The sequence below is a fragment of the Nyctibius grandis genome, chromosome 7 (genome assembly GCF_013368605.1).
Source record: "Nyctibius grandis isolate bNycGra1 chromosome 7, bNycGra1.pri, whole genome shotgun sequence".
NCBI classification, from domain to species: Eukaryota; Metazoa; Chordata; class Aves; order Nyctibiiformes; family Nyctibiidae; genus Nyctibius; species Nyctibius grandis.
The window spans coordinates 21,930,402-21,954,151 of record NC_090664.1 but is presented as its reverse complement, the minus strand read 5'-3'; the positions used below and the strand labels follow the sequence as shown (position 1 = coordinate 21,954,151).

General features: G+C 41.5%; 1 protein-coding gene across 1 annotated transcript in view; it reads left to right on the top strand.

The window, feature by feature from the left end:
• The first annotated feature begins 8,021 nt into the window (after window positions 1-8,021).
• The window catches only part of PALS2 (protein associated with LIN7 2, MAGUK p55 family member), a 57,207-nt gene continuing 41,478 nt past the window's right edge, over window positions 8,022-23,750 (top strand). The window contains exon 1 of the mRNA XM_068404948.1: window positions 8,022-8,137. The gene's annotated coding sequence lies outside the window, so the exon portion shown is untranslated. The remainder of the gene's footprint in view (window positions 8,138-23,750) is intronic.

Here is a 23,750-nt window from a genome sequence, read left to right as displayed (position 1 = left end):
TTGGTACTCTGATTTTATTGAATGTGACAAAGATTCCTTGGGACTTGATTTTTGTTTAAACTAGGGTCCCTTTACAGCCATCATGTAATGTAAAAGAATTTTGAAGTGGGCGTAAATGACAACGTTTTAACAATGTAAAGGAAACCTTAGGGAAAATGAGAATGTCTGTATTCTGTTTTTCTGGAAATTTCATCTTTGTGTGTCTGTACTGAGGACAAGATGGTGAAATAGGGGAATTCCTACATTTTCTTTCAAGAAATTATTTTCAGATATGAGTACCTTGTCAAGAGATCTGGCAAGGATTATTTTCAGAATTTTGCCATGGCTTCTCTTTCACTCTGGGGACCTCCTTCTCTGGGAAGGACACTGTGGAAAGAGAAAAAATGAAGAAATTTTCTGGTGGCCAAAAAAGACTTCAAAACATACAAGCCTTCCTCCTAAAGCTGTGCAGCCAAGAGTGCAAGGTTGCTGAGGCCAAAAGGAAAGCAAACAAGGGGGAGTATGAAACTACAGCCAACTTATTACAGCACAGCTGGGCAGTTGTAGCCTGGATTCTGTTCCATGCTCCCAGTATAATTGAAGATTTATCATTTCATTGGATAAACCATATATGCAGAACTATCTTCTCTCCCTGTAGATACAGTTCCTTTTCCCCATGTTTTGTATACAAATTGTGAACTCATTGAGTCATTGAATCATTGAGTAATTCAGATAGGAAGGGACCCCAGGAGGTCTCTAGTCCAAACTCATGGTCCAAGAAAGGACAGTTATGAGAGCACACCACGTTGCTCAGGGTTTTACCCAGCTGAGTCTTGAAAACCTCCAAGGATGGAGACTGTACAACTTCTCTAGGCAAACACTTCCCCTGTTTCCTAATGATGAAAAAGGTTTTATCTACAGCCTGAATTTCTCTTGATTCCATCTATGTCTTTTGTTTCTCAACCTTCAGTCATGTGCCACTGAGGAGCCTGGCTCCATCTTCCCAATAGCCTCCTCCTAGGCACTGCCAGGCTGCTGTTACGTCTCCCTCAAAGCCACCTCTGCTCCAGGCTAAAACAAGCCCAGTTCTCTCAGCCTCTCTGCACTGGCCAAGTACCCTAGCCCTCAAGCATCTTGGTGGCCCTCTCCTGAACTTGCTTCAGTTTATTCAATGCCTTTCTTGTACTGGGGCTCCCAAAACTGGAGGCAGTATTTCAATGTGGTCTAACAAGTGCCAAGTAATGGGGAGCAACAATGTACTGACTTTCCTCCTATATTAATAGAGTCCGGGTTGCTGCTGATCTTCTTTGCTGCCAGAGGACACCCCTGGCTCACGTTCGGCTCACGTTCAGCTCACTGTCTACCAGTACCTCCTGGGCCTTTTCAGAACAGCTGCTGCTCAACCAGGCAGACACATTTCCCCCCAGCCTGGATCAGTGCAAGGGGTTAGTCCAATTCTGGTGCAGGACTCGGCATTTCTCCTTGCTGAATTTCATGAGGTATCTGCCAGCCTATTCCTCCAGCATGTCAAGGTCTTTCTGGATGGCATCCCTCCCCACCAGCATGTTTGTTAACTGTACCCCCAACCTGGTCTCATCTGCAAATCTGTTGAGCAACCATTACTCTGTCACCTCTTCCAGGTCATTGTTAAGGATGTTAAACAAGACAGGTTCCAGGACAGACTCCTGTGGTACTCCACTTGTTACTGGCCTCTGGGTAAAGTATGGTCCATTAACCACTGCCCTCTAGGCCTGACCATCCAATCCAACCAGTCGTCCGCTCACCTGGACTGAAACATGTAAGCCTGGGTAAAAGGACATTGTGAGACTTGGTGTCAAAAACCTTGCTGTAGTCCATTAAGCTTTTTAAGCCTTGCTAAAGTCTTGATATCCATGGCTCTCCCCTCATCCACAAATCCAGTCATTTTACCAGAGAAAGGCATTCAGGTTGGGAAGGCATGATTTACTCTTTGTAAATCTATACTGACTTTTTCCAGTCACCTTCTTCAAACAGCTAGAAATGTGTTCCAAGAGGACTTGCTCCAGGATTTTCCCAGGAACTTAAGTGAGGCTTAGTTGTCAGGGACCTCCTTTGATCTCTATGACTTTTCAAAGCTGGTAGAGAGCAGCCTTGTAAGGACATCAGCCAGCCTTCTCAGCTCTCTCAGATACAGACCATCTGGTCCCATGGACTTCTATGAGCTGAGTTCTCGCAAGTAATCCCTGTCCTGATTTTCATCCACTGCTGGTATTTCTCCCCCTCCTTGCACAGAGGCCTGGGAGATGTTGTTGGTGAAGAATAAGGGAAAGAAGGCATTGAGCACCTAAAACATAGCTGTGTCTGTTGTCACTAAACCACCTACCCTATTCAGCAACAGACCCACATTTTCATTGTTCAACTTTATGGATCTTTTGTGCCTAATTCTGTATTCAGGAGGATACTATAGACAGTAGATCCTTTACTGAACTTGTTACTGAGACCCAAGGAGCAAACAAAAAAATTTATTTTTAATTCAACTTCATTTAGCTGAACCTTCTACAGCTCGTGGCCATGCAGTCTAGTGAAAGAAAGGGGTTTAACATTCTTTATATAAGAAAGATTTGCACATTTGCACCTGTGAAGAAATCTTGAAATTACCTTTATATAACCCCCTCTCATGTTTTTAGATTTTCTTGTCATTTAACCCAAATTTGAAGATGGAGGTGAGATTGTGTTTTTGTTTTTTTCCTGCTCTGAGCAGTATGTGGGCTGAGAGTTGAGAATGCACATAGGTTGTGCACAGGGAAAAAGATTAGGTCACCTGAAAATAATTAGTACATTTAAAATAAATATCTTTGAGATAGGGGTCAAGGAAATGCCTACTCTTTGTGTTTGAGGTATAGCTCATAGAAAGAGAGTTCTTTTCCTAATATAGGTTTTCAAAGGATGTTCTGCTATTGTGCTTCCTCCACCTCATCAGAAAAAAAGAAAACAAACTTGTAAAGAGTATCACATTCACATACAGAACATAAATTTTGCAGAAAAAATAGCTAAATATTTTCAATTGCAGCTAATATAATTTCTTTTATGCACACACTGATGGAAAATAAAATTCAAGTATACACACAGAACACCTACAACAATATGTTCAGACAATTAAAGAAAATGAACAGTACTTCCAAAACTAAATATTCCAAACATATGTCCTTTCAGCTCCTACCTAAGAGCTGATCATCATTTGGGACTATGTCTTTCCGCCCAAACCACCACTGAGAAGCAAATTCTGTAACATTACTGACATAACCAGAGGGCTATGTGCATTTGCAACCTGCAACAGCTTAATAAATACCATTCCCGTGTCCAGTCAGTGACAGCTATTTTTGAACTGGGCTACCAGTCACAGGTGTAAGAGTTTTTGGTGGATTTCAGACAGTAATGCACCTAGGTAATCATGTTCAGGGGAAATATTTTTTTTTTTAACAAACCCAAATATTGTAATTCTAAATGTCTGACAGGGAAGAGGAGCAGAAGTGGCATAAGAAAATAATGCTCTTTTCGCTACCTGGCTAAGTACAGCCTCTGTTCTCTGATAACAGTAAAACCTTGTTGCTTTAGAAGGCTGTACCTCTGCTCCCCAATAATAACCTTGCTAATCGTATAGTGTTGTATATAGTGGAAAGATTTTTCCGGACCCCGCAGGGAACTAGTGCTGTGAAGCATGAGATTTGATTAGCCTTATTATCTTAGCTTGCCCAGTTACCAGTGTTGTAAGCTGCCATGAAATTATCCACCCCTTTTAAAAATAAAGCCATGCTATTTGTCTTGATTATCTCCTCCTGTGGAGCTGAATTTCACATGTAAACAGACCGCATGTTAGGAGTTTACACGTTTAGACGTATAGCCTTTTAACTCTGTAGATACTGTCTCCTTTTATCCTTTCATATTGCCTTTCCATGTAAATCAACATTCTCCTGATTATTGGGGTTTTGATAACGACTCCCCCAAAAGAAAACTGTTTTTATTTTACCTTCAATATTTGCAATCATCCATGTGATCTTTTAATGAGTTCCTCTGGGACAGTTTGGAAAATCATGTAAATTCTTATGGATTTTGCTGTCTTTGCTGGATCTTTTTGAAAATCTTGAATGATGCTTTGTGTACAGACATGAAATCATACTGTATACCAAAAAAAACCCCTAGTTCATTTCTTTGGCACAAAGACCTTAAAAAAAATCTCAGTGTTTTGATGATGATGATCTTGGGTGGTATGCCAGTGGAAACATAAACAAGTTACCATCGTAAGATTCCCAAATGGTGATAAACACAGCAAAGAATCTGACACTTCGTTGTCTGTAATTTATCAGGTGATGAAGACAGCATATTTTAGGGGTTATCAAATAAAGTAGTAGTCTATAGTTCCAGTTGTCTAAAGACTGATCATAGCAATGGATTATCCAAGTTAGACATTGGTAAACTAAAGTACACAGAACACTGGACTTGTGTAGTATGCCAGCAATCGGTTTAAAACATCATTTAAAAAAATGTACTGTCTCGAAGTCCTTTATTGTAAGTGCGCAACATCGGTTCCCCATAACAATTAAATATAAAAAGGGGAACTAACTCAAAGAAGCAGCTCTTCTGTGGGTACATCTGTTCATTTGGTCATTAAAATAGTCATCAGAACAGTGACAGAGAATTCAGGCCCAGAATTCTGCAGAGCATAAGACAGAGAAAAATTTGGCACAGTTGACATCAGCCAGTAGATCATTCCTCCAGTAAGAAGCAAATGTGGTGGTGCTGGTGGTGATTACAGGTTTTGTTTTCCATTTGTACACCCAGAACTGCAAGGGGACTGAAAACCACATCATTCTCCTTCCCACATTTTGTACACTGGAGTGTCTGCTCCTCTAACCCCTCTACATCAGAGTAGGAGCCCTAGCAAAACCAAAAGACCCTGAAGAAAGACCTCTACCATGCAACTTGTAGCACCAGCAGGGAACTATCACAACATCAGCAATCCTAGTCTCTGCTGTTTTACAGAGAGGAGCACCAGACTTCATAGTAAAAGAAGCCTTTTGATTGAGCGAGATCTGTACCATCAAAGGCAGAGTTCAAAGCTCGGTAGTCATCAACTCCAGTTCAAGTGAATACTAATCAATCAGCCCAAAAGTATGAGGGCTGGGGCTGACCTACCATACAGTCTTTATGCTCACTGAATCCTGTGGCTAGACAGAGACTGAGATAATCCCTGGCACAAAGCACCTCAGCTTTGGCACTATTCTAATTTATGCCTGTCTGACCGCGATCACTAGCCAGAAATTGTTGGGACATAAGTCAGCCCTGGCCAGGTCCCTGTCTCCTCTGCCCTAAACTGGGAACAGGGTGAGGCTTGGCTGAAGTGAAATAATTGCCCATTAAATGGATAAGAGAGATTTACAGTCGTTTTGCACTGCAGGAATGATGCAAAGCTATCAGATTGAACTGCACCATCAGGGTCCTAATGACCATCCTTGGCCTGGGGATTTCTGTTTTGAGCGGCATGTGATGTAAGTAATAAAAAGCCAAAAGGATATGATAATTCTTGCCTGAGGGTAAACATCGATTTCTAAATTACTCTCTGAAACAATACATCTCTGTTTCTTCCTTGACCCTAATGGGTCAAATGGATTAAGTAGTGGGCAAGAAATGGTGTGTGAGCATTTGGGACATATTCCCTAAAGGGCTTTAATAGCCAAATAGCAGCTGCAGAAGCCAGCATGGAAGACATTCAAAAGGCTGTGGAGCAGTTAAAGTACTTTGTGTTTAGGTATTTCAGTTACAGCCAAAAACGGGCTCTCATGTTTCACAGGTTTGTATCCAATCTTTGAGTTGAACCGTAATAAGGAATCTCTAAGTTTCGCAGTGAAGTGATTTTCTTTCATTGGCCACGAAGGTAAAGTCAGGATATCATGAAAGATGCCAGCATAAATTGCTACAACCCTTTCTCCTTTATAGAATAATGTTCAGCCTCCTCAAACAGAGGGACTGTAAGAGAAGAAGTCAACAAGATGTTAAGCTGTGAAATACAGGATGAGATGACAGTTACATGTTTTGTGGCTTTGGTTCAAAAGATTTTCCATTAGAACACCACAAAAAAATAAACAAGGGGCAAAGGAGAAAGAAAGACCTGGAGCTATTTTTCGGGGCATGAGGATTTTCTACGCCTGTCAGTTTTTCCATTGTAGCTGCAGGGGTTCGAACACCAGAAGGGTGGTAGGTCATTACTTCGCTTAGAATCCCTCAACGATGTGTTAAGTTTCCTTTCGGTTTAATAAGGAAAAGATAGCTACTTGTGAAGCAAATTAGCAAAAATACCTTCAGTTTGGGCTTTTTTACAGAGAAATCGCAGGAGGGCTGTAAGCTCTTTGGACCCAGGGATGCATAATTCCATGTGCTTGTGAAGCTCTCGGCACAGTGACTCCTCTCTGAGCAGAGCCTTTCGTAGCTACTGTAATTTGAAGAGTAAGTAAAAATAATTCCTAAAGGAATTTTACATGCTGGTTTCCGAAGATGAGGACAGCAAGACCTTATTTACTTGATGCATCTTTATTGGTCAATCTGAGAAAGGTGTTTCACCTGCTGGCTGCTGTTCCACAATTTAATTATGCCCATCATAGATATGCTGCTTCTTTTGATATCTTTGGTTGCATAAAAATCAGTTTATTTGTTATCTGGTAGGGAAGCACAATCTGAACCTGTTAAAATGAAAATCGATACCTAGTGGGTTTTCTGTTCAAACTCTACCCCCACATAGATCTGGCTTTCCCTTTCCCTAACGGCTCCCAAAGCTAAAGCCAGTGCGAATTGCAGATAGTTTATTATAAAGGGTTACCATAGGTTACCCCAGGCTACCATGTATTCTTGAAACAGCATAGTTAAGTAATTACGGTTGAAGTGTAGACTTAGATTTAAAAATTTTTGGAAAGTTGGAAAGAGAAGGAAAAAGTGAAAGAAAACAAGCTGAGGAATAAAGTGTTGCTTTGGATATGAACGTTTTTATTTTCTGGGGCAAGTTTTACCCTGAGATATGTACTCCAGCTTTAGTGAGCGTTATGCATGCAAGACTCACTTAATGTTTGCAACTCAAATTTCAGTAAGTCCAAGTGTATCCAAAGGTGAGAGTCCCCACAAAATCAACCAGAAGCAAAAAGCGAAAGCCAGTCTATTATCACTGTTTAAAACAAATGAAATGTTTAAAGTTAACAGCGATCAGAAGAGCAGGAAAATCAGTTTTTCACTGTTGTTTCCATCTCAGTGGTCTTGGATGTCATTAGAATCAGGGGAAATTTCCCCCCTCCCCTTGGAAATACTTGACTTACCCTTTGCCAGTGTTTGTTGCACTTGGTGACTGAACAGGCAGCGCCAAGTGAAACGCTGGCGTGTGCCCTCCCGACTCGGAGCGGGGAAGAGTCCAAACCTGCCCTGGCAAACACCGACACCAAACCCAGCCGGGGAGCGCGTGTGCTCCGTGCGCCACAGCACGGGGACACGGGGACACACTCGCACACGCTCCCTCATACCAGCGCTCTCCGTCGCACTCTCACCCTCTCACCCCGACTCCCTCTCTGACACACCCATACACGCTCTCCTTCACACACGCAGCCACGCACATGGGTGCTCTCTCTCACATATACTCTTGACACACGCAGCCACACACATGGGTGCTCTCTCACACACATCCCCCCCACGCATACGCCCTTCTCCCCCTCTCCCTCCGCTCCCTCACACACGCACACACTACCGGGGGCGGGGCCCGCCACCGGGCAGGCAGCAGGCGCGGAGTGGGGGGGGGGCGGAGGCCGAGGCGATAGAGGCGTGCGCGCGCCGCCTCAGGCGCCCGGCCGTTTGCTACGGCAGGCGGGGGAGGTGCTCGCGCGCCACCGCCGCGGAGGCCGCGCGCGCGCGCGCTGGGGAGGCAGGGGGCGGGGGGGGGAGGGAGGAGCGCGAGCGCGTGTGCTATAGCCACGCCGGCGGCGCGCGGCGAGGCGGGCGCAGAGCGGCGGAACCGGCGGGGGCAGCGGCGGCACCTCTGGCTCGCTCTCTCTCCGCCAACCGGCAGCTCGCGCGCCCGAGTTCGTAGATGGGGCTGAGCGGCGCCCGCTGAGGAGAGGGGACGGGGAGCGGGAGCCGCTGCCAGCCGGTGAGTTGCGGACAGCCGGTCGCGTGTGCGGGGAGGAGGGTTCGTCCGCCCGCTTCTCCCTCCTTTCGAGCCGGCGGGGAAATGGTGGTGGGAGGCGGGGTCCTGCAGCCATCCCGGCCGAGCCCCTTGCCCCGGGGCCGGGCGGCCGGAGTGGGGCGCGCTGCCCCCGCAGTTGGAGCTGAGGCGCCCCGTGTGCGTGAGGCGTGAGGAGGGACGAGCCGCCCGCCCGCCCGCAGGTACCGGTGCCGCGCGGGCCTGCAGGGGAGCGAACATGGCAGCGCCGGAGTCGGGGAAAGGGGATTTTTGCCCCCAGAGCGAGGATTAACCCTCTCCTCCTCCCGCCTCCAGATGTGTCCCCGGGAGACTCGCTCTTCATCTGCCGCTTCGGATTATCTACCCGCCCACCCTCCTTCCCCCACCTCCTTCCCGGTATTTTCTCTCCTCCTGGAGATTATCAGATTTCCCGCCCCTCCCTCTCCGGGATCCTCCGCCTCCCCCCTGCTCCGAGGGGATTATCTCTCCCCTTCTCTGCTGGATTATCCCCCCGGTTCGCTGTCCCTGTCCCTCTCTCCTCGGTTATGCCCCTCTGCAGCCTCACATCTCAGGGATTATCTGCTCTCCCTTTGGGGTGATTCCTCCTCTCTTGATCTCTGCCCCGGCCTTTCCCTGCTTATTTTCCTCCTGAGGAAGTCATCCCTCCCTTTCCGTCTGCCCCTGACTGGGGAAAGGGGAGAAAATGTGGTTGTAATCGGGTGGGCAGGAGTTTCCAGTAGTGCTGTAACCTCCTCGGTCTCTGTGCTAGTACTACAGGCAAGTGGATGTAGGTGGTGGGAGAGGCACCAAGGATGTACAGAGCTTGTGGCAGAGTTCAGCCTGTGGCGTTGTGCTCCGTATGCAGGAAAATACCTGCACCCTTTCTGCGATGTTACAGCTGTTGGTGGAGATGCTGGTGAAAGAGAGCCTATCTGGATCAAGGCTTTATAAAGACGTGCACATGCATGGCTGAATGGTGGATATCGCATGTTAACCAGAAACTGCACCTAAAAAAAGCCAACAGCCTCCTAGTTTCTTTGAGGAAGGTACAACATACAGTAGCAGCATTATAATATAAGTGGGAAGGTGCATGGATGACATTGGTGCTGTCCAGGGGTCAAAGCTGACTTGGATAGCTTCTGTCTTGGCTTTTGAGGTAGTGAGTTTAGGCTGTTGCTCTGTGGTGAGGAGGCAGGAGGCAGGTATCTTTTGCTTGGGCTCTGATGCTTATGTGGTTCATTACCATCTGGCAGAGGAAAAATGAGTTTGTTCCTAAAGAGAAGAGATAAGGTTTATCCCATGTATTTGGCTCCTGTGTAGGTTAGACCATTCTTGTTACTCCTGGTCTCACTGCACATGGGGTTGGTGGAGGAGAGTTGCAGATCTTCTGACCATCTTGCAGCACAAGGCCCAGGATTATATCCATTAAACTTCCCCGACTTGGTTTTGAGAGGAGGAGGGGCGGCTGTGAGAAATTGTAGAGAGGCTGGGCAGCTATAAATAGATGTCGGACTTGAGGAGGCTTTGAACAAATCTTAGCATGCTGCTTCTGAACAGATAGTGTCTGTTAAACTGGCTGAGTTGACACTAGTGTCATAATGTTTCCTTTTATTTCTGCAGAGGTGGTTGGCCCTTAACACTTCGACATGTGACTGGACCATGCAACATCTGTCACAAAATTCTTCTTGAAAATGCCATAGAGAAAATTCTCATTTAAATAAAGTGCTGATAATTGGAGTCTAGTTTGAGCTCATTTTAATGTGATTTTTAAAGGACCCTTCAGAGAAATCTTTAATTTCCTCTTTCCTCCTTTGAAATGCTTGTAATTGATGATCTTACTCTCTTTATTTTGTTATTGAAGTATTGCACTATATAGATTACCTGAAATCCATATTGCTGTGAAAAATCTGCAGTACTGAGGCATGGTGTCATAATGCTGGCAACCATTGTTAGTTTTTTTATTTCCTTGTCTTTTCTAGGTGAGACACTTTATTACTCTCCTCGTTGTGGTTTTGTGTTTTTTTTGTTGTTGTTGTTTTTTTGTGGGTTTTTTTTATGGAATCTTCAGCATCTAAGCAAAAGTATATTCAGCTGCCTTGGATTCTGGGTGCTTGCATTTGTTTCAGATCCTACGAATCACTGCTCTTTCAGCCTGTCTTGTCAAGAACTACTTAATATGGAAATTATTGACAAATGTACTGTACCAGCTCTGTGGCATGGTGTCTGTTCTGCTGCTGTATTAGTGGGCTAACGGTGCATACTAGAAGTCTCTAAAATGATTGAAAAGCTGTTGCAATGTATGTGCAATTGGACCTTTCTTGAACTACCTCTTCTTGCTTTTTTTTCTTCTTTAAACCAATAATGGAACCTATTAACTTAAATCATGGCTTAATCACATATCTTTTGGGTTTTTTTAAAATAAAAATAAGAAAGGAAGTAGTGAAAACATGCCTAGCTAATATGAAGGAGTCTTAAGGAATGCTAATTTAAAGGATGAATGTCTGCAAGAACACTGACTTTTAGGATGTTTCTTATTTAAAGCATAAAATTTTAATCTGATTTTTTTTCTGAATTAGTGTGTGTGCAAACTTCAGGGATGTAGAAAGGAATAGAAATCTAGGCAATATAACTTACTACTTTTGGCATTTTTAGTTGATGTTTAACCACAGTAAAAGCAGGAAAACCAAATAATCTGCCAAATAATTTGGCAGGCTTTATTTTGAGCTGTTAAGGATGTGATTTGCGCATTGTCCTCAAGCACTCGGCTTCTTTAGTCAGAATCAAGCTCCAGCTTGGTATTAGGTCCTTGTGTTGGGTATTTCTACGTGCAGAAACAAAGGTCAGTGATCCGGGGAAAACTTTATAGTACCATAATGACAGGCAAAAGAGTCTTTAGCGTGAGTCTCTTCATACAGTGACTCAGTACCTAAATCATTCCGTTTTTCTAAATGTATGTATTTGTAGAAATTACTTACAGTTTGAATGTGGTTTTATCAAAGTTTAGTGTCCTACTTTAAAACCATGCTTTCTGCTGTAGTTATAAGTGATTTAAAGTCCTGACTTGATGTGACTGTCCCAGGCTCTTGTGAGTGCCCTTTGATACTCTGTGCAGGACACTGATCTGTAGATCAGTGAATCTTTTCTTATGCTGTAGAAAAGGGGGAGGAATTTCTTTTTACTTAAGAGACAGATATGCACTTGGGATTGTGGTAATGTTCGTGGTAGTACTTAGGTGTTGCAGTCTCCATCCAGATGTGGAATGAATTATACTGTCCTAAGTTTTGAAAGAATAAAAAAACTCACACAGGTTTAAAGAAAATGCCCTTTTATTTACCTATACAAATAAAGTTGTGGTCTGTGTTTAAGGCAAAAATTGATAAAAATGAACTCATCCTGGTTTGAGGGAATTGACTGAGGTAGTGATCACACTGCTAGATGAGGAAAGATTATTTGCTGCAGAAAGAGTACGACAGGATGGACAGATGGGTTCTCAACATTACATACACCTGAACTTGCTTTTTGACGCTTATTCTTTCTTTTTTTCTTTCTTTTTTTTTTTTTTTTGAGCTGATCTTGAGTGAGATGTTCATGTATGTTCTTTTGAGGAAAAGAGAGCCAACAGAGGAGTTGAGGTGTAGGGAGAAACTCTTCTTAACAAGCCAAGTGCACAGTATATGTTCTGTAAATTCAGTGCTGAGGCAAACGGGAGTGGGTTTGGCCTTGCACATGTAGTAAAAACCTGACTCTTTAGAAACATCCTGGAACTGGAGTGTCACAGACACTATTGGAGTTATTTGTGTAGAATGTGAAGTAGATTATGATGGCAGGGTTAAGAGCGGGTCTGCGAGAGGGAAAGAGGTTTTACTGTCTGCCACAACAGGAGCCGCTCATAAACGGTCCTGGGTAAAAGTGAGTTTAGTTCAGGCTGACATGTGAGAGGCAGACTGAAATACAGATGTGTCGGTCACAAATACTATTAGAGAAATGTAACGGTTTGTTTTCATTGACGGGAAGGTGTCAATGTGACTTTTTTAATTACAGGATAAATAGTAGATGATGATTGTTTCAGAGCTTAAAACTGATCTAAGATTTCATTAAATGTGTGCTAGCTAGAAGGCAGTGCCAAATAGCTGGACCGGTAGGTGTTACTGGCTGGCTTAGTATGGTTGTAACTAAAGTCTTTATAACCTGAGTTCAACAAAATGTCAGAATAATGGTTCAGGTTTTGGGGGGAGGAGTTAAGATCATTTTTAAAGGAAGATATTGTCTGATTCCATGGTCATCATAACCATCTGCAGTTGGATCTCAGGTTATACTACAGAAAAACTGTTGTCTTTTCCAGTGGGATAAACAAAGCATCATGATGTTAATGTCTATCCTGTGGCTTTATTTTTTCAGAATAAAGCAAGCCTGAATTATTTAGTTACAGCTGTCATTCTTACAAGAATAATGGAGACGAAAAAGAGAGGTTAGGAGAGGAGTTTTTCTGTTATCAAAACGTTTACATTCCTGTTTTGGGTTAATTAGTCTTTAAAATGATGGTAAGTAATTTCACAACCTGTATTAAAGAATAAAAATAAAAATTTGAAAATGGGACGTTCTCTACTTTTACCTCATGTTTAATTATTTTCAAGATCTCTTTGGCTTAAAAAAAAGGTGTTACATAATGAGAATGCTTCATATTAGCAACCATTCTGTGGGTTTTACACATCAGTTATTTAAAGAACTTTTTCTGATGTTAGTGTCCAGGTCTCATGAAAACATGGTGCAAATTAGCAAGATATTTAAATTAGATGGCATTTCAGATTTACTGGCAACAAGTGTTATTTAAGAAATTACTTGGTTATGTTGTTTTAAGAGTATTAACTAGTTTTGCATTCTGACAAGCAACGGTTTGAGAGTAGTACCTTGTGCAATCCATGCTGACTACAGGGAATGTCAGTGGTTTCTGCAAACTTTTTTTTTTTTGGTGTGGGGGGGGAGGAAACCAATTCTTTGCATCTTACACAAAAACATTGCTCTTACAGCTTTTGCTTACCCAGATCTCAAAGCATCAAATTACTGTTTCAGTTAAATTCACTTTTCCAGTAGGTGGAGACACAACTGTTGATTTCAAATAAGCTTAAGCCTTTACTTTTTGATTGCAAACATTTTGTCAAGACACTGTTGAAATAATGAAAATTAGGATGTAAGAAAAATAGTTTAAATTTTTATTTTAAGATAGTTCATTTAAGGCTCTTTTGCTGAGGTAGTGTTGACATTCAAATATTACTTCTGTAGTAAGAGTGGCTACTCAAATAGTTTGGTCTTAGTTTTTTGATTAAAGCCTTATCTCCACCCACTGGTCAAATGTGCATTAATGAAAAGTTAAAGTGATACCATTTTAAATATCTAAACACAGCATGGAGGAAAGTAGATTGAGGGTAAATAGACGGGGTAAATAGGCTGAGGGTAAAAAAGATAGGGTAAAGCTTTTTCTTAAGACTAATAACACAATGTAGGGGATCATTCAAGTAGATCTGCAGGGGAATGGAAGAAAAATATATCAGCCATTCTGACTGTGTTATTACATTCCTCGATACATCAAAAAATATTTGATTCCATGTTCATTCATTAGTTACTAATGCTATGTTTGGAGATATGCATGCAGCCATCATGTGAGAGGTTTTGTATGTAAAACATCTCAACAACTTTTTATATGACATTGATTTATTTTTTGAACAAGTCAGTGGGCAAATTGGTAAGTCAACCTTTACATATCTTCTTATTAAAATTCCACCCCATGCCTTTTCTGATCCACTGTTGAAGTTTATGGAAGTCTTTTTGGCAAGATGAAACTGCTTGTACAGCAGAAGTTCTGAAACTAGGAAGGCAAACTGCAGTCTAGTGAATGAAATGAGCAAAAAGTTTATTTTGCCTTTCCAAGCAATTTTGGCTTACTGTATTGTGAACTATTGTGCTGTAGCAAAGCACAGTGTCGCTGGACAGAAATTGCTTCAATGCTATTAAGTTTACCATAGTCATGCTGCTTATTACAGCTTCACTTGCATTTTTCGGGTCACTAGAAGTGCAGGAGGAGGAGGTGTAATTAACAATTGAAAGTTCAGTTTATGCATTCAGTGGTAAAGAGCATGCGGGCAGGGAGAAATTGTTAAGTGAAACTTAATGTTTATAGAATGTATGACTGTAAGGCAGTCATCTGAATGCAAATCGTGCAGATACTCAGTCGCTCTTCCCAGATCTGCTGGTACAGTTTTGCTGCTTACACTAGGCTTGGTAAGCAAGAGCAAAATGGGATGAGCAGTGCTTGATTTGGTCAGTTCTGATCAGTGAAGCTCTTTTATATAGATTTAATCTGTGTAGTATTTGAGTGACTTCCAGAAGCACGTTGCTCAATGTAATTGGCATTTGTCATATATGATCTTCCCTGTGAGGACAAACTCTGTGTACATTGCTATGTGTGATATTTAAAGCAATGTTCAAGTGAAGCTTATTTATGAAGTGAAACACCAGTGATGTTTGGGCTGGCTCTGTGATTTTTGTTCATTATTTCATGGCTTTCTGGGGGGCGGCCCACTTGCTGTATAGATAAAATTTAACCTTGGTATGAACCTGTTGTGAGAGAGTTGTCGTCCATCATTAGCTCTGTGATAATCTCATAGGTGTCTTGGCTCAAGAGTGATAAAATGGACACACTACATTTGAGTCACTGTTCTTTGGGAAGTGAGATAAACTGGTAACCGGTGTTAGTGGGTTTTAAACAGCATTTCTGTAACATTAGCTGGTCACAGAGAGGTAGTGACTGTGCTTGGGTTGCTCTGGCTGATGGTTGAGAACCCTCATCCTGCTGCTGCCTGCAGGGAACATGTCTGTTTCGTGTTCCCCTTGCTAGAAGGGAGAAATGCTTGGGCAGTTTTGAGGACAGGCAATAAATGCACTAAAAGAACGTTAGGAAAGCGGTAGGAGAGCACCGAAGGGTTGGCAGTTGAATTTCTTAAGTTTGATACGTAGTTATGTAGGAAAAAATCCGTCTGTCTGTCCGTGTCCCACCTGCCCCCTCCCGGCTCCGAGATGTAGGTCTGAGGGATCAAGACAATGTTAGAAATCTTACTGTTGGGATGGGAGAGTAACTGGATGTGTACCCTGGTGAGAAGGCTGAGAGGCTGTGGGTGTTGGTAAAAGGCGCAGAAAGATGTTTTCTATCTTATTGAGTTCCGAGCGGGAGGTGCGGGAGCGGGCAGCGGCGCGGCCCCGCCGGGTGCTGCGGGAAACGTGGCTCGGGCGCGCCCCCTGGTGGTCACGCGGCGACATGGCGGCTGGGGAAGGGCGCGGGAAAGCCGGGTCACTGCGCTGGGCGGGGGACTGGGGCCGGCGGGCTCTGTGCGGGGTGTGGTGGTAAATAAGCCGGTGATGCTTGACAAGTAAGTAGCTAAATACATAAAAAAAAATCCACTGTAGCCAAAACTTGATACATTTAGAAATCCTGGTCTAGTAATTGGATCAAAAAAGTGAATCTCCCACCCAGTAGTCTGTTGCTTGCGGAAGCTGCTGCAGTCCGTTTCCTGGGACTTCTTGTGCTGTTGCCTGGAAGCATGCAAGTTTACTGCTGAACGGAATTTATTAGCTATGAATTGCAGCGTACACATTTAACTGCCAAATCTTGGCAGATAGCTCTGCAAACAGCACAGGCTAACTAAACAGCAGAATGAAACGCGTAGGCCTTACCAAGTTTACCATACAGTTCTTCATCTTAGGTCAGATTCCATGCTATTACAGTTCAGGAAAGCTCTAAGCAGCAACAGTAAAACTGTTGAACAGGTGTCTTCAGAAGGAAGTACTTCATTGTTACTAATGAATAGGAAATGGAAAAGAGAAGGGAAGACTGTTCAGCAGCTGGAGTCCTAATAAAGTGGAAGGTCTCAAGATGGATTGTCATGAGTCATTTGAAATTTCCAAGAGAAGTGAATGCTTCATACCTAATTCCAAACTTCTGGTATTGTTTCACTTTGTTTCTTTTTAACCGTTTGAAACTTGACCTTCTGGCTCCTTGTAAAGTTCTTTTTTGTAAACAAGACATAAGGTTAGGCCTGGTTTGACCACACATCTTATTTCTCCATAAAGTCACGAAAACTATTTTGAGACAGAGTTTTTTTATCCCAGTGACACTGTCAGAATGGTGCTGTTAGGTCTTGCTATTAACTGGAGATGTTGAATTAAAACACTTTATGTGGACTATTAAGTAACTTAGAGCTCATAAGAATATAGTGTTTTATTTTTTTAAACTAATCTCATTTGTAAGGTACTGGCAAAAACCTATATAGTGAAACTTCCAGTGAAACCAGTAGGAATTTTTTTCTTTAGAGTTATAAGGATTAGTCTAATTACAAATTTGGCAAGAAGTGGTTTTGGAAGAAGTTCCAAAACACTCTGCTACTTAGCTTAGAATGTATGGGCCCTATAAGGAAAAGTGGAACTATACGTCCGTTCATGCTTGCCATCTGGTGTTCTACAGTCTTACCGGTTACACATATCTGTTTAGCACCACCAAAAAAGACCATTACACAGAATGTGTGCTTTTGTGCACAAAATTATTTTCTCAGTATTCAGGCCATTATGAAGCTTTTACACATTTCAGATTAAAAAAAAAAAAATCCCTTGGGCCTCCCCACCCCAGGCATAAGTAATTTTACTTTGCAAATATAATTACTGTACTTCCAGAAGGTAATCTCTCTGGACAGCCATAGACTAGTTCGAATTAGATTACTCCTTTTCTCCAGGGTGAGTTAATACGTTGAGTTTTATTTTGCTGTAATTACTTCAAAATTCAGATCACTTCTAATGCTTACTATTCTTCCTTATTACTAGACTGGGATAACTAAGAATACTTGCATTTTAAAGGTTAACATTAACTTTTTTTAACCCATAACTTTTATTTTCTCCAGGTAGATATCTGCTCTACTCCTAGAACTTACGTGGTATTCACTTAGTCTCAGTTGTAGAGTTTCTTAATTTGGAAATACTGGAAATATTTACTTAATAAGCAGAGAGTAAGCACACTAAATCTTTCAGTTGTGACGTTTTAAGTAAGTCTAGCTAGAGCAATGTTTTTGTTAAATCTGTATTTCCGGAGTTCTGGGTTTGCAAACCTTTCAAGTAGTTTGGCAGTAAGCTGCATGAATAAAACAAGTTACTACATTTTACCTCTATTACAAAATCTTGGGACGGAGAGCCAGTCAGTATGAAATAAACGGAGGAGCAGCGTTAGTCTTGGGAGCTACTACAGTCAAGAAAATGTTTTTCCCATTTTTCTTCATGAACTTCAGCAGGAAGGGCAATTAATTCTCTGGGTAGATGATTGTGAACCACAGTGGGACGCTAATTCCAAAATGTGAATGCTTTTATATAAATGGCCTGTTTCTATTTGGATTTTACTTACTTTAAGAAGTAGCTATGCACTTAAGCATTAGATCAGAGAAATCTACAAAGATGAATTTGTGAGTGAGCTTCATTGTTTGAGAATATAGTGCTGTTTTGACATAGGCAGAAGGAAATCTTTGGTGTTTTGGGGTCTCAGGACATGACTTCCTGTTTGTGTTGAATACAAGACTAGCCAGGATATCTGTAGTGGCAGTTCATTTTATTCTGTAGGTGGCATCGGGTGTCACAGTGCAGGAGCGTTATATACTAATGCAAGATTTGTTTGTTAAATGCAATGTTAATGGGTAGAACTTGTTACTTGCATTGTCAGTGAAGTCCTACAGCCTAGCTCATAACTCTTGAGTCCATTGCCAACCTGAAAGTATTTGGGTACTCTTTAATACGGTAAGTTTTCAAATAATACGAACTGTCATTGTATCAGACTGAAGGTCCATCTAACTCCATATCCTTTTTCCAACATGCGATGCAACTTTTGAAACCATTCAGAATCTATTAGGAGCTCCTATTAACATTATTTCTGAGCAGATTTTCAGGAAGACAGAGGACATGAATGTCTCTTGATGAGAAGGAGCTGGGACCAGAAAATTTAGTGTCTAGATAGCCTTAAATTCGGCTTCCAGAAAGGTATAAAGAAGCATATCATGGTCCCCAAGCGCCTAGACGTTATTAGCCAAAAACTGGTGAAGAATTTCATTGTGCTAATCTGCAGCAGTGGCAGAATCCAAAATTTAATGCGTTGTTCACGACTAAAATAACATCTTGTGTAATTGTCCTGGGCCTGCACATTAACAGCTTCCAAAAAGATCTATTTGCTTTGCAGAGGGGATTGAAAACTTAAGACAGCAGAATGACTGATAATGCTAAAGGCATAAGACTGAAGGTCTCCAGAAAGTCCGTCCCCTTGTAGACAACAAAGATAGCACCTTTGCCACCCTTTATCTTTCTCTGCTTTTCTACAAGTCATTAGGGAGCCAGTATAAATGCAAGAGGATGATCTAAAATACTGGGCACAGGTAAGCAGCTGTGAGTATGGCTACCTGTAAGAAAAAGATTCCTATTCCCTAATATTGCATTGAAGAAAGACCCTGCATCAGGACCTTTCTCCTGTTTGATGGGATGTTGCTCTGTGTTGAGATACTACCCATTTGAACTGAACAGGGTTGTTATCAGTAATGGGTTGGAGCTGGCAGTCAATCCATTAAATGCTCTTTAAAAGAATAAGTGTTATTTTTGTTTGTATGTGTGTGTGTGACTATACATGCATACATGTATGTATACATACATGAAAAGAGGACATTTTTTATAAAGTATAGTATTTTATATACGTGTTGAGTGTTATGTGTGCATATACATACGTATATATATATATGTACATATATATATATATATATATTAAAAAACGGAACACTTGTCTGTTAACAAAAAGCCCGGCATCCATAAGATGTCTAGGAAAGTGTAAAACCAAAGTAAGCATACCTGATATTTTCCCCAGGTAATCTCCCAGAATCCAAGTAGTGTTTAACCTGAAGACTTTTTGAACCAAATGAGGTTTGTGGGTTATGTAACTTATATTGTGTGCTTTTACTATTCAAGATGCTTCCATTTCAAAACTAGTCTCAACGTCTTCATGGACTATTATTCATATATAAATTATTACTGTGCACTGGAGAGCTGTTTGATTAAACATGAGAAACTCTTATCCTTGGACTGGACTACTCTTTAGTTTCTTTAAATAATTGACATGGATTTTCTCTGGAGTGCTTGATAACTGAGATGTGATATGTGTATCATTGTAGCCTACTGTGAAGATTGAGCCAGTACTAGTTCTTGTTTTGGTAATAGAGCTGGTGCTAAATTTGCAGCAGATTAATGATTACCCATACATGTAGTTTAGGAAGCATGTCAGACTGACCAGGATACCCATAGATTGGTCTTTGGCCATTGCTTCATTGTGCCTAATGATATGTCTAGATGGAACAGCAGAAGTAGATGTTTAGCCTCCAAGCCCTGGAGCCTGTGTGCCTATTTACATATTTACCTGCTCTCCAGAAATCTGACTGCTGCTGGTGCTCTTTCTTCTTGGGATAAGAGATTTTGATAGTGCTAAGTAAAACAAATAATTGGCGTAGTTCAGAAATAATGCAACAGCGGAGTTCAGAAAAAACTGACCAACTTTTCTTATCCCAAGTTGCACCAGGAGGGCAGGTATTCCTCTAACTATTGGTATGTCTTGCTCAGAGAAGTGGCAATGGTATATCTAACTTCCATTCTCAAAAATAGCTATAGTTTGATCTTGTGATTTCTTGAAAGTGAGACTTGACTTGTCTTTCTCTTGCTGAAGAAATAGATCCTTTGGAAAAAAAAAGTGAGATAAAGTGCAGCATGCATATACTTCTTGTATTGAAATAGGAGAAAAAAGAGGAGTAAAATTTACCAACTGTACATTGAATATTGTCTGTTCAAGTGGTGCCCAAAAATACTCTTGTACATCTGAAGATGTTGAATGAATCATAAATCTCAACTAATATTATCTAGAATTACTATGCTTGGTCATCTGTGACCAAAATTAGAACCTTGCTAAAGCTTTTATTACATAGTTTTTAGAGTTTATTGACAGCTTCTGACTGAGTTAACAAGATGAAGAAAGGAAAAAGAAGAGTCATCAGGACTCTAGATCCTGGCCATCTTTTAAAATAGAATTTAAACATGTTAGAAAGATCTCTAAATGTCTGTAGCACAGATTGTTCTAAATCAAACTACTAATCCTTTTAATGCAGCTAAGCTGCCATTTTGGTTTTAGTCTCTGCTCTGTTTTTTAAGCATTTGGATATACTTAGGAAAAAGGAGGAGTGCTTTCTTGGGTGAACAGAAATAGGCAGTGAATGGAAGGATAGTGGAAAAAATCTTGAGTATATATCAGTATGAATAACCTTTGTGAACCAAATGGGTTAATCAAGAGTTATACGGTGTGACATTTCACAGTTTGTACTTAAGGAAATATATGCAAATACCTCTTGTCAGCCTCTTTTGAGGGAATTTGAACATTTAAACCTCAGAATGAGTCTTCCATTCAAGTAGGTCACTTCCTTCCTTTTTGCTCTTTTTCTCTGGCCTAATTCTCAAAACCAGCTTCAACAGATGCCTTAACTTTGAAGTCACTGGGACTACTTACCTGCTTACAGCTGAACTTACACTTAAATCATTTCAGTAATATTTTAGTGAATCCCACTTCTCTGTAGTATTGTCTAACGAACTTTTTTTGAGGCAGTAGGCTGAAAAAGGAGCATAGTGAGTGGCAAGTTGAACCTGCTGAGCTTTGGGAACCTCCCTCTCTTTCCTATCAAAGAAGGAGTAGTAAGCATAATGTCACCTTCCAGGTAGAAGTGCCAGGCTGTATACATGAAGACAGGTGAAGCAGGTGGCAGTCCCGTTTAAACACTACCTCTTCCAGCATGGTGAAGGCACTATCTTTTAGTGCTAGACTGTGCGCAAAAATGATAGGCCAGGTGTGGTTCCTGGGCCATCGGCTGGAACATACTGTAAACCATCTTACGTTTTTTCATTTTCCTTCTGAGCCACTCCTTTTGCTGTGTCTAGTTTTTCTAACTTCATAATGTATTGCATACTTTCTAGCCATTTTTTGCCTTTTATTCAATACATTTCTACATTCCATGGGTATCTACATATCCACTTCTTCCTACACTTCTTTCCCTTCTTGTAGTCAAGTATGTATGTATAATATAGGTCAAGAGGAGTTGTATGGAGCCAGAGTATGGGTTTACAGGTATTGTCAGAGCAAGAAAAGTATAACAGACACACGAGACCAGGAAATTACAACGCCCCTTGGTGTACTCTGCTTAAGCTTGTTCAATATGCTAACAATTCATTTATTAAGCACAGGAAAATCACAGTTTTGAGCACGTGTGAAATTTACGTAATTGTATTGTGAATTTCAAGTACTTAGAATCTATATAAAAAGATTATCATTAGACTATTTAATTCTCTACTCTTTCAGCCATAATTTAATCCAATGTTGAGCCAATGTGATGCATGCTTGACGATTGCGTCTTTTTCCTTCATAGCCCTTGATGTCCATTGTTCTGGACAGGGGGATGATAATTTGAGAAAAGAATTTTTAAACACAGAGACTTGGCTTCTTTTTTGAACTACTGGCAGGAGCTCATTCAAACTGGTCTCTCTGGTATTAAAAAGCAAGTGTTGATTCCTTCTGTGTGAAAGTTGGCTTGTCTGGGTCTGAAAACTTATGCTGAGAAGTGATGCGGTATTTAAATCCTGACACTGTGTTTAGAAAAACAGAAACTCTGCCAGAGTTTCTGCAATTGAGAAAGCTTCTTTCATGTTTCAACTGCTTCAATCATTAAACACAGATTCCTTCTTACAGGATCAAGTGTCATTGCTGTTTGCTACCATGACAAGTTTCTGTAGAGAAATACTCGGTGCCATCAGTAAGCTTGTTTTATGGAAGGCATATTATATTAATGAAAATAAAGATACCTTTCCCAGCAGTGTGCTATTATTGCTAAGGTCTCTTCCAAACTGTGTATTCCAAAAGAAGTTTCAGCGTGAAGATCTGATGGTTCTAATGGGTCTCTGTGTGCAGACTAATGCTAGCAAGTGGACCAGCCGTCCCGTGAGTGCTTGCCTGGCTATGAACAGGCTGCTGGGCCTTTGTTAGCGTGCAATTGGATCTGTCCAGGGACAGGTCTTCTGGCAGTCTACCTGCTTGTGGTTTACTTTGTATCTGTTTCCTCAAGCTATTTTCCCCTTCCAACTGGACCAAAAAGCAAGCTGAAGTCCAGCGTCCTACTTTGCAGCTTTGCGCATGCATGTAGCTGACATGTAGGATGCTTGTAGCTGAGCTATCAGGTTAGGGAAGTGAAAGCTTGTGCTGCTTAAAAATCTCGGCAGTTCTTTGAGGAGAGACAGCCAACCAGATTCCATCCTGAGTGTAACACTTGTTCTTGTACCACATGACAAGTGGAATGTGTGCAGGTATGCTGGGGGCCATGTTAACAGACAGGGTATGTGAAAAGTCGAAGCAGAATCAAGATTTCACTTGGGTTTTGGGCATGTCTCCAGGAACACTGTAGTGGGAAATGAAATAAATATAGCTGATTATTTGAAAAAAAACAACGAAACAGGTTGATTTCCTTTTTATCAAGAGGAACTCACATTTTCTGAAAATGCATTCTTAGACTACATTTTGTTTCAGACCTTTCAAAATTATGAGGAAGAATGTGGCCATTTAACTTCAGTACTGAGTTTGCCTGAGCCAATGACTGTTCCATCTGTTTGAGTCTAACTACCTTGTATGACCTGTCTGCTGAGATAGTACTTGTTTTCTCTGTTGCCAGTAGTCACGAATGTCATGAATGTTTTTTTTGGCCTTGTAACACCCAGAAAATCTTGGGTATCTTAGCATTACAGAAAACTATGTTGTCACCCTTTTAAGTTCACTTGGGAACTTGAGGGTAGCTTCATGTTAAATTATTCCTCAATTGTAAAGCTAGTTGTGTCCAAAGAATCAATTTATCCATAGGAGGGAACATTGCTCCCTTTTAATATATCTCTCAGGCCCAATACTCTTCTAGTAAAGAGGAATTTAATGGGAAGTATAACAAGCAGAAACTACTGTGGATGGGAGTGACTGCTTTGAGAACGCGTTTAGTGTGATGAGACAGTCCTCTTAACTGCCATGCTGAAGATGGTTGGCAAAGCAATTACCCTTTTCCAGGTCAGGACCCAGACTTCATAAAACCTTCTCGTGGAAAAGCTGAAACATGGAATTATTTATCTATTGCAGTGGAATTCCAAGGCTGGGGAATGGATAAGAATCATGGTCCCTAACCTGCCATTTCTGATTACACATGGGAGGACTTTAATAGGCTATTTTGAGAGTCCTCTCCACTTCTTTTCTGTTGATGGCATTATATTTTAAGTAATTCTAACTACTGATACCCAAGTGACTGGGCCTAGAAACATGTGCGAATCAAGAGGTTCCATTGTCAAAAACCTATGAGGTTCTTGGCTCAGTCAGGTACTACTTGTACTAACATCTTCCTCTCTTCTTTCCTCCCACCCCTTTCTCTGAGACCCCTGAGCAGTGGGGGAAAGAACAGAA